The sequence below is a fragment of the Lipotes vexillifer genome, unplaced genomic scaffold, assembly GCF_000442215.2.
Source record: "Lipotes vexillifer unplaced genomic scaffold, Lipotes_vexillifer_v1.1 scaffold908, whole genome shotgun sequence".
NCBI classification, from domain to species: Eukaryota; Metazoa; Chordata; class Mammalia; order Artiodactyla; family Lipotidae; genus Lipotes; species Lipotes vexillifer.
Genome location: NW_006797501.1, coordinates 99,180 through 110,507, shown reverse-complemented (window position 1 = coordinate 110,507; position 11,328 = coordinate 99,180).

Sequence of the window (11,328 nt, the reverse complement as noted above, 5' to 3'; positions counted from 1 at the left end):
TAAAGGTACTTGAAAGTTACCTTTATAAATTCACTTAGTGCAGGAGAAATAATTCAAGCTACCATTAGCTGCTTAGTTTAACTTAAATCTTTTGTGCCTATAAAATATGTTTAGACAAAGCTAATTTCTATTGTGGTTAAGAAACACAACTTTAGTTGTTTATACCTACTGAAATTGTATTATTAATACTCTTTGTACTGAACTTTGTCACAAGTCACTAACATTCTCCTTCCCTTCAATACCAGTGTGCTAAACTCCAACATGCTAGTGTTTGTGTTCCCATTTGTCTGTATTCATAAAAATTTTGGACTAGTTTATTTGTTTTGGTTTTTTTGGTTTGTTTGTTTATTTGTTTTTAGACTTTTTTTGTTTATTTTTATTTAGACTTGCCAGTTTGGCTGTTCTATAATAGACCACAATTTGGGATCAGGTTGAAAATTGGAATAAAGGATCTAACTAAAAAATGGGCAGAGGATATGAATAGACATTTTTCTTTGCTTCTGGAGCTTTGGCCTGAAGGGCAGGCTTCAGGTTTATCACACATCCAGTGGCCTACCAAGCTGCTCTCAAGGAACATAGGCTATGTACACCATCTTGGTGCTCTTCCACTGCCTTGCCCCAGCTCATTGGAATCTCCCAGGAAAGAGCTTGTTCACTTGTCTGGAGCCCTGATTTTTGCAACTGCTGCATAGGGGACACCTCCAGATTACCTGTCTCTGGTGGCCAGTAGGGCTTGGGCTTGTGGTCCCACAGGACAGTGTATATTTGCATACTCTTGAAAGCTGCTGCATGAAGGTCTGGCTTCCAGTCAGCCTGAATCTAGGTACTGATATCCTCCCCTTTGGAACATTGACAGGTTTGGAGCATCCTTATCTACTAGCAGCTATTAAAAATATAATAGCTGCTTGGACAAGCACAAAGGTTTGAGGGACAATCAAGAGCTGGGGTGGGTTGAATGACAAGGTTCACCTCCTACATGAGATCACTCCTTCAAGACAGAGTGAGGTGGTTGTTTCATCTACTGTATAGAAACCAACAGAGTGTTAAGCAAAATGAGAAGTAAAAAAATATGAAGAATATGCTCCAAATGAAAGAATAAGATAAAACCTCATGAAATTACCTTTAAACAGAGATAAGTAATTTACCTGATAAAGGGTTCAAAGTAATGGTCACAAAGATGCTCACTGAATTTGGGAGATATAATGACATATACATGTCAGTGTAACAAAGAGCTGGTTCTTTAAAAAAAATAAAGCTAACAAATATTTAGCTAGACTCACCAAGAAAAAAGACAAAGGGCTTAAATAAGTACAATTAGAAATGAAAGAGATGTTACAACTGATGCCACAAAAATACAAAGGAGTATAAAAGACTACTGTGAACAATTCAACGTCCACAAATTGGACAAGCCAGAAGAAATGGATAAATTCCTAGAAACACAACTTTCCACAACTGAATCATGAAGAAATAGAAAACCTGAAGAGACCAATTACTAGTAAGGAGATTGAGTCAGTAATTTCAAAACTCTCTACAAACAAAAGTCCAGAACCAGACTGTTTCACTGGTGAATTCAACCAAACGTTCAACAAAGTTAATACAAGAGCTTCTCAAACTCTACCAAAAAGTAGAACAGGAAAGAACACTTCCAAATTCATTTTATGGAGCCATTATTAAGCTGATACCAAAACCAGTCAAAGACACCATAAAAAAGGAAAATTACAGGCTAATATCCCTGATAAACATAGATGTAAAAATCCTCAACAAAATATTAGCAAACTGAATTCAATAATATATTAAAAGGATCCTACACCATGATCAAGTGAGATTTATTCCAGGGATGCAAGGATGGATTGACATCTGCAAATCAGTCAACATGATATACCACATTAACAAAAATGAAGGATGAAAATCATATGATTACCTCCATAGATGTAGAAAAATCATTTGACAAAATTCAACATCCATTTATGGTAAAAACTCTCAATGAAATAGGTATAGAGGAACTGCACCTCCATATAATAAAGGCCATGTATGAAAAGCCCACAGCTAACATCAAATTCAGAGGTTAAAAGCTGAAAACCTTTTCTCTAACTTCAACGAGAAGACAAGGATACCCACTCTTGTCACTTTTATTCAACATAGTTTTGGAAGTCCTAACCAGAGCAGTTAGGCAAGAAAAAGAAATAAAAGACATACAAATTGGAAAGGAAGAAGTAAAATTATCACTATTGAAGTTGGCATGATACTATATATAGAGAACCCTAAAGACTCCACAAAATAAACTGTTACAACTAATAAAAAAAAATTAGTAAATTTGCAGGATACAAAATCAGTACACAAAAATACGTTGCCTTTCTATATACTAATGAGAAACTATCAGAGAAATTAAGAAAACAATTTCACTTACAGTTGCATCAAAAAGAATAAAATACCTAGGATTAAATTTAACAAAGGAGATGAAAGATCTGTATATTGAAAATTATAAGACATTAATGAAAAAGTTTAAGAAGACAAATAAATGGAAAGATTCTATGCTCATGGACTGGAAAAATTAATATTGTTAAATGCGCATCCTACCTAAAGCAGTCTACGGATTCAGTGCACTCCCTGTCAAAACTCCAATGGCATTTTTCACAGAAATAGAACAATCCTAAAATTTGCATGGAACCACAGAAGATCCCTAATAGCCAAAGCAAGCTCGAGAAAAAAGAACAGAGCTGGAGGCATCACACTCCTTGATTTAAAACTGTATTATAAATCTATAGTAATTCGAACAGCATTTTATTGGCATAAAACCCACCACATAAATATACAATAGAGAGCCCAGAAATAAAACCACATGTATATGTTTGATTAATTTATGGTAATGGAACCAAGAGTATACAGTGGGAAAAGAACCACCTCTTCAATAAATGGTGTTGGAAAAACTAGACAGCAACATGCAAAAGAATGAAACTTCTCCATTATCGTGTGCCATACACAAAAATGAACTCAAAATGGATTAAAGACTTGAAGTATTGGGTTGGCCAAAATGTTATTCAGTTTCTTCTGTAAGATGGCTCTAGTAGTGCTTAACTGTCTTTAACTTCATTTGAAACAATTTTGTTAGATTGTATTGTGACAGCTCTCATATCATCATGCATTAAAAAAAACAAAAACCTTATCAAAATTGGTAAATTTTTGTGTAGCCTTTTTTTTTTTTTTCGGTACGCGGGCCTCTCACTGTTGTGGCCTCTCCAGTTGCGGAGCACAAGCTCCAGACGTGCAGGCTCAGTGGCCATGGCTCACGGGCCTAGCCACTCCACGGCATGTGGGATCTTCCCGGACCGGGGCACGAACCCATGTCCCCTGCATTAGCAGGCGGATTCTCAACCACTGTGCCACCAGGGAAGCCCTGTGTAGCCATTTTAATATTGAAGATGAAAGAAAAAAAAGCCACATTTTTGGCATATTATGCTTTATTATTTCAAGAAAGGTAAAAATGCAACTGAAACACACAAAAAAAGATTTTTGTAGTGTATGGAGAAGGTGCTGTGACTGATCAAATGTGTCAGAAGTGGTTTGTGAAGTTTTGTGCTGGAGATCTCTCACTGGATGATGCTCCATGGTCGGGTAGACCAGTTGAGGTTGATAGCAATCAAATTGAGACATTAAGAACAACCAGCATTGTACCACACAGGAGATAGCTGGCATACTCAAAATATCCAAATCAAGCACTGAAAATCATTTGCACCAGCTTGGTTATGTGAATTGCTATGATGTTTGGGTTCCATATAAGTTAAACAGTAAAACCTTCTTGGCCATATTCCGCATGTAATTCTCTACTTAAATGTAATGAAAATGTTCTGTTTTTAAAACAAATTGTGATGGGAGATTAAAAGTGGATACTGTACAATAATGTGGAATGGAAGAGATCGTGGGGCAAGCAAAATGAACCACCACCAATGACACCAAAGCCCAGTCTGCATCCAAAGAAGGTGATGTTGTATATATCGTGGGATTGGGAGTCCTCTATTATGAACTCCTTCTGGAAAACCAAATGATTAATTCCAACAAGTACTGCTCCCAATTAGACCAAATGAAAGCAGTACTCGATGAAAAGCATCCAGAATTAGTCAACAGAAAACTCATAATCTTCCATCAGGATAACTCAAGACCACATGTTTCTTTGGTGACCAGGCAAAAACTTTTACATCTTGGCTGGGAAGTTCTAATTCATCTGCCATATTCACCAGACATTGCACTTTCAGATTTCCATTTATTTCGGTCTTTACAAAATTCTCTTAATGGAAAAAATTTCAATTCCCTGGAAGACTGTAAAAGGCACCTGGAGCTGTTCTTTGCTCAAAAGGATAAAATGTTTTGGGAAGATGGAATTATGAAGCTGCCTGAAAAATGGCAGAAGGTAGTGGAACAAAACAGTGAATACATTGTTTAATAAAGTCCTTGGTGAAAATGAAAAATGTGTCTTTTATTTTTACTTAATAGAAGGAAACTTTTGGCCAACCCAATAATACCTGAAACCATAAAACTTCTAGAAGAAAACATAGGCAGTAAGCTTCTTGACATAGGTCTTAGTGATGATTTTTTGAATCTGACACCAAAACAAAAGCAACAAAAGCAAAAATGAACAAGTGGAACTACATTAAACTGAAAAGCTTCTGCATAGCAAAGGCAAACATCAACAAAATGAAAAGGCAACTTACTGAACAGGAGAAAATATTTGCAAATCATATACCTGATGAAGGCTAATATTCAAAATATATGAAGAACTCATAAAACTCTATACCAAAGAAACAAATGATTTGATTAAAAAATGGCCAGAAGATCCGAATGGATATTTTTCCAAATAAGACATACAGATGGCCAAAAGGTACATGAAAACATGTTCAACATCATTAATCATCAGAGAAATGTAACTCAAAAACACAATGAGATATCACCTCATACCTGTTAGAATGGATATATTTTAAAAGACAAGAAATAACAAATGTTGGAAAAGATGTGGAGAAAAAGGAACCCTTGTGCATTGGAGGAATGTAAATCAGTACAACCACTATGGAAAACAGTATGAAGATTCCTCAAAAAATTAAAAATAGAATTACCACATGATCCAGCAATTCCTCTTCTGAGTATTTATCCAAAAAAATGAAAACATGAATTCAAAAAGATATATGTACTCTCTTATACATTTCAGTATTATTTATAATAGCCAAGATTTGGAAACAACCTAAGTCTTCATTCATGGACGAATGGATAAAGAAGTGGGATATATATATACACACACAAACACATATATATAATGGAATACAAAGTGGAGTATTGTGGAATAAAAAATAAAATAAAGAGCAACAAACAACAAAAAAAATAAAATTAAAACCAACCTCATAGATACGGAGAACAGATTGGTAGTTGCCAGAGGTGGAGAATGAGGGGTGCGCCACATGGGTGACTAGAGTCAAAAGGTAGAAACTTCCAGTTATAAAATAAATGTCATGGGGATGTAACGTACATTATGGTGACTGTAATTAATAATACCATATTGCATATTTGAAAGTTGCTAAGAGAGTAGATCTTAAAAGTTCTTATCAGAAGAAAAAATGTCTATATACATGGGGATGTATATTAACTAGACTTATTGTAGTGATCATTTCACAATATATACAAAATTTAAATCATCATGTTGTCTACCTGAAACTAATATAATGTTGTATGTCTATTTTACCTCAGTTAAAAATGCCCCCAAAATGGATTAAAGGGATAATAAATGCTGCTGATTCCCTACTGCATTGATATTTGCAAAAACAGGAGGTTTAGGGGGAATCTACCTGTGAATTAGTCACTGCCCTCATCTACCTGTGCCACAGCTTGATTATTGACATTTGTATCTAAAGATGTTGAACCCAGGGACGTTATTACCCATGTAAGTAAATGATTTGAAACTAACAGACAATGTTTCCTTCTGGGCTGGTTGGACAAATAGTCTATCTTTTGAAGCCTCTGGCTATAGGAGTCTAGTAGCCTTCCAAAGTATAAAATCCAATCATTCAAACAGAGCAATTCATCCCTGATTGTTGTAGATTGGTGCAATCCATCTGCTACTGTCATTTCCTAGCTCTCTATGCCAGAATTATATTTCTTCAACGGTGCTTCAATGCATCGCTGAGGCAATCAAAGCTCTAATGTCTATGTTCTTTGGGCACTCTCTTATGGTGTGTTACCAATCTGCTGTTGAATCTCCAGCCTCCTTAAAGGCTCTCAAAATCTTTGCTACAACCAACACTTTATGGCTAAGTAATGTGAATGATTTTTAAAATTTCTTTTCTTCACTAGTATCAGCTCTTTTCTCTCTTCAGATCATTCAGATGGTTCAAGTTAGTTTTCATTTACCATTTCATTGTAGGAGAGTATCACGTTGCCCTGAAAAGAATTAAAGCATTTACATCTTGAGGCAAAAATCTTTTAAAACACAACTCTGGAAATCAAGTAAGTATTTGTTTCATTTGCAGGTTGAGAAATGTTGCACTACTCAATGAAGTTTTACATGATTGGTTTCTTTCCTATTATGTTTAGCCTTGGGGTTTCAGAAAGTAAATTATATCCACCGATATGCTATTCTTCAGAGAAATTTCAAACACTTTTAATAAAGCCTAGAATTAGAAAACTTTTACTACACAAAGAAATAATGAGTATAGCAAGTGGTCCAAGTACAGTTTTAAATGTACAGGTGCACTGACAGGATTATAAATTAACTTATGAAATTCACTGCTTATATATCAGTGAGATCAATTTTTAATGAAATTTAATAATAAAGATCATCACTCATTATAATTGGTTAAAGTTAATAGAGTTTCTAATTAACCATTATCCAGTCAAATCAGAAACTGTCTGTGGAAGCTAGTCTATGAGAAGGGAGGGAGAAAGTGTAGAAATTCTTTTTATACTTGTTACAACTGCTGGTGTTTAAATACAAAATAAGTATTTGCCATGAGTTTAGTAGAAAAAGTAGATTTTTTGTTCCCTGAAAAATCCCTTTCCCCTCACTATATATGTATTTAAATCACATAGATTATCTCTGGAAAGTTTAATCCTTCTCATTCTAATAGGTTGCCCAGTTCTGCTCTCTCCAGACCATATTCCAAACACTAGGCTGATCTGCACATATTCAGACACATCAGGATACTTAACAGAACCTAAGGCCTTTTCATTACCAAGATACACTTTCATTAGCAGGCTTTACAGATATAAATAGACATTTCCCCGTTATAAAGGTGCTTTCTTTAAATTTGAAAGTTGAGCATAAGGTAAACTAGTACAGCCAAAATGTGTTCCTGTTATTACTGACTGACTGGGCACATGTCCTTACTATAACCCTTTTCTAATAGCCTCTGCTACATATTTTTGGATGATGATTTACTGTGATTATGGGAGGAGGCCGAACTTAAAAGATGCTATGAATAGTATTGTATAAAGAGAATTTTTGTCTATAAAAACTAATATATCTTACTCTTATCAACTGAGCTTGAAGCATTTTATTTTCTACTCTCATGAAATCAGAATCCCTGTAAGACTCTGTAATCTTGTCTGTGTCTTTGCTGCAGTATTCTAGTGACTCCAAAGAAGATACAACTTCTGAAATGGGTTCTAGGAATATAGTATATTATTCCTGAAGTTGCCTATCCACAAATGAACGTATACAGTACTTTGAGTTTTCTAAATCACCATCATTTAGCAATAAGATCATTAAAATGTGATTTTCTTTGTAATTTTACATTCTTTTGAACAGGGATACTACTCCAACAATTCTCTCTTCTCTCTTGTATCAACAGTTTTCCCTCTCTACTGGATTGTTCTCATCAGTACATAATTATATTGTTATTTTTCTAATTAAAAAAAGAATTCTTTCTTGACTCCACTTCCTTCAGCTATTACTTCATTTCTCTGCTCCCTTAACACTAAAATTCCTAGAATAAATTATCTGAACTTCCATTCTGCAATATATTTTATCCCATTCACTCTCCAACCTAGTTCAGTCTTTACCTCTTTACTTTACTCCACTGAACTTGCTCCTCTGAGGATTTCCAGGACTCTCTGTTTTGATAAATCCAGTAATATCTTTGCAACAGATAGTAACTAGACTTATTATCGTGTTGGTCATTTTGTAATGGATAAAAATATTGAATATCTATATTGTACACCAGGAACCAACATAGTGTTAAAAGTCCATAACACTTGAAAAAACAAGCAAGCAAACAAGCTGATAGGAAAAGAGATCAGATCTGTGATTACCAAGGGCAGGAGGTTGGGGGGAGAGGGAATAGGATCATGATGGTCAAAAAGTACAAACTTACAATTATAAATAAGTACTAAGGATGTGATATACCACATGAATAATATAATTGACACTCTATATGTTATATATGAAAGTTTTAAGATAGTAAATACTGAGCTCTCATCAGAAGGAAGAATACTTTTCCCTTTTGTTTTGTATCTATATGAAATGATGGATGTTTACTAAACTTACTGTAATCATCATTTCATTATGTATGTAAGTCAAATCATTATGCTGTCCCCCTTAAAGTTATACAGTGATATATGTCCATTATGTCTCAATAAAACTGGAAGAAAAACAATTCACTATTCTATCTAGGTCTCGTTTTCAATCCAGTTCAGCAGCATTTGTCTCAAGTAATCACTCCTTCTTTGAAATGCATTCCTCATTTGGCTTCAAGGAACCCCACACTGCTAGTTCTTTTCCTAACTCATTCATCCCTCTTTTGAAGTCTCCTTAACTTGTTCCTCATCATCATTCTTACCTCATATCACTGGAAGGTCACAGGTCTTTGTGTTTAGGTTTCTCTACCCACATTTACTCCTTTGGGATATCATTCATTCTCGTATCATCTGTGTGCTATCAACTCTCAAATCTATATTTGTAATTATGAAAGTATAATTCTCGAAGATGTTAAAAATGTAATTCTTCTATAAATTGTGAGCATTCATGAGAATGCCATTTAATTCATTAATGATTAATCAGTAGGATGATGAAGTTGGTTTCATATTGTTTCAGATGTTACAAGGAAGAAAGTGTTTATACAATATTAGAAGTAACTTTGCTCAATAATAGAGTGAATTGTCTTATGAGATACTAAGCTTCCTAATGCCAGAAGTATTGAAGCAAAGTGATTGGGATACAATTTACACAAGAGTTTTCCCAAGAAGTACTTGTTTTAGGTAAGAGGTAGGATTAGATAATGGCTGCTGGTTGAGTGTTCTGGAAAGCAGGATCTAAAATGGAGTTTAGAGTGCTGTACATTTCTTAATAAGTGCTCTTGAGACTAATAATTGTTCAAGGAACGGAACAGAAGCAGGATTGAGAAGAAGGGAGAAGTCAAGCTGTGATGCAGGCCCAATGACAGTCTTGATTGGCTAATCTCAGGAGGAGTTCTTGTGCCAGAATGGCACTTTAGTGCTGTCCTGAGTTGGACCAGAGTGGCCACAATTTATAGCCCAAATCAATCATCACTGGATATGGCCATCTTGGGAAGGATTATCTTGGGCAAGATAGCTCTCTGTGGCTGAGGCAGTCTGTGAATGGGGCTGACAGCTGAAACGTGTCAACTGACGGCACTCCTGGTAGCTAAAGTAATAAGGTAATAAGCCCTTCACTGAAGAAAAAATGTGAGTGCCACATCACAGTGTCCCCTACAGTAACCTGTAAAGTCTAACCCAATGCCAAGATTCTCTTTTTATATGCAACTGTTTTAATAAAACATTGCATGTTGTAATTCAAGTTGAATTATGATGACTTCCAAACTAAGCATGCCATATTATACATAGTTTAAGTGGACTCAATCAATGATGAAAGAAACTATGCTTTAGTAGATATGTCAATCATTGATTTATAGAAGCAAATTTTTTATACTATATGTCACAAATCTACATGATAATCCCAAGTGCCAGATTTTACTTTTGACTAGCTGAGCAAGCTAAAATATTCATAAATTCACACGGAGCCAGATGGCTTCCCACTGAATATGCATTTGAATGATTCCTGTACATTATTTATTCCAAGAAGTGCCCAGAATACACCATCATCATAGCAGGGACTCCTAATAATTTTGTTTCAGACAGGAATCAAGGAATAACAGGTGTCCAGTGCTTACCATGTTTTGGGTTGAGCTTTGAGTCCATGCGTGTTTAAGAATTACTAAGAGCTCTAAAAATTCAAATGTATAACACAATAAAATTGTTAACCATTTTTTATTAAGTTGATCAATAATTTTTGGAGGGTGTATATTTTTTTCTTTTCAGTTTGAAATTCAAGATGTGAATTTAAAATGAAAACATAATTTAGTTGGTTTCTTGACAATATTTGGACAAAAATGAAATGAAAAAAATCTGATTTTTAATTTTTTTTTTTTACTTCATAGGGTTTCCTTTTCATTGAAGTCTGCTTTTCCCTTTTTAGAGTTTCCTGTTCTCTAGAGATAGTTTATCATTGTCATCTCTCTTGTGCTTACCCTTTCTTTTTTCCTTTAAATATGGTAAGCAAGCACAGTTGTTTTATAAGCTGCATTTGATAATTCCACTAGCTGAAGTCAGTAGGGATTGCTTCTGATCCTTGTTTTGCAGCTCACGTTGCCATGCTTTCCTGTGTGTCAGATTAATTTTGTTTGCTGCTCATTGTCCTTGGTAAAGTATCTGTAGAAATTCCCCGTGGCCTAAGATGAATGGACCCTGCCCCTGGGGCTTTGCATTTGCTTCTGTCAGGAGACTGGAGAGGTATTACCAACTGGTAACAATCTTAAACTATGTTCAGCTGAGGTTCTCTAGCCCCAGGCTGTGCACATCCACAGGACATATCCATAGTGAGCATGTTTAGGGCCATAATTTCTCAGGAACCTTATTTTACTTTCTTTTTAATTTATCCTGTTTCGCTCAATGCCGAAGCAGCCTTCCCACAATTCTCTTGGTGTGGAGTATAGTATGACAGATTTACTTCTAGTTGATCCTTAATCTGAAGGCATATTTTGAGGGGAGTTCCAGCTTAATATATCAAAAATCCCCTCTAAGAATTTCCAACATGTGGGAGCCCTGGGCCACCCTCTGATTATTTGGAACCTAAGGCCAAATGTGTGTTTTTAGCAAATTCCTCAAGGCAAAAATGTACTCCATTTTCCATTTACATTTCTTAGTTCAAGCTTTTCTCTAAAATGGTCTGTAAATACTCCGTTATTATTTTTATTTCTTCATTATTTTTGTGATTATTACTTTTTTTTTTTTTTTTTTTCCTTGCGTTATGCGGGCCTCTCACCGTTGTGGCCT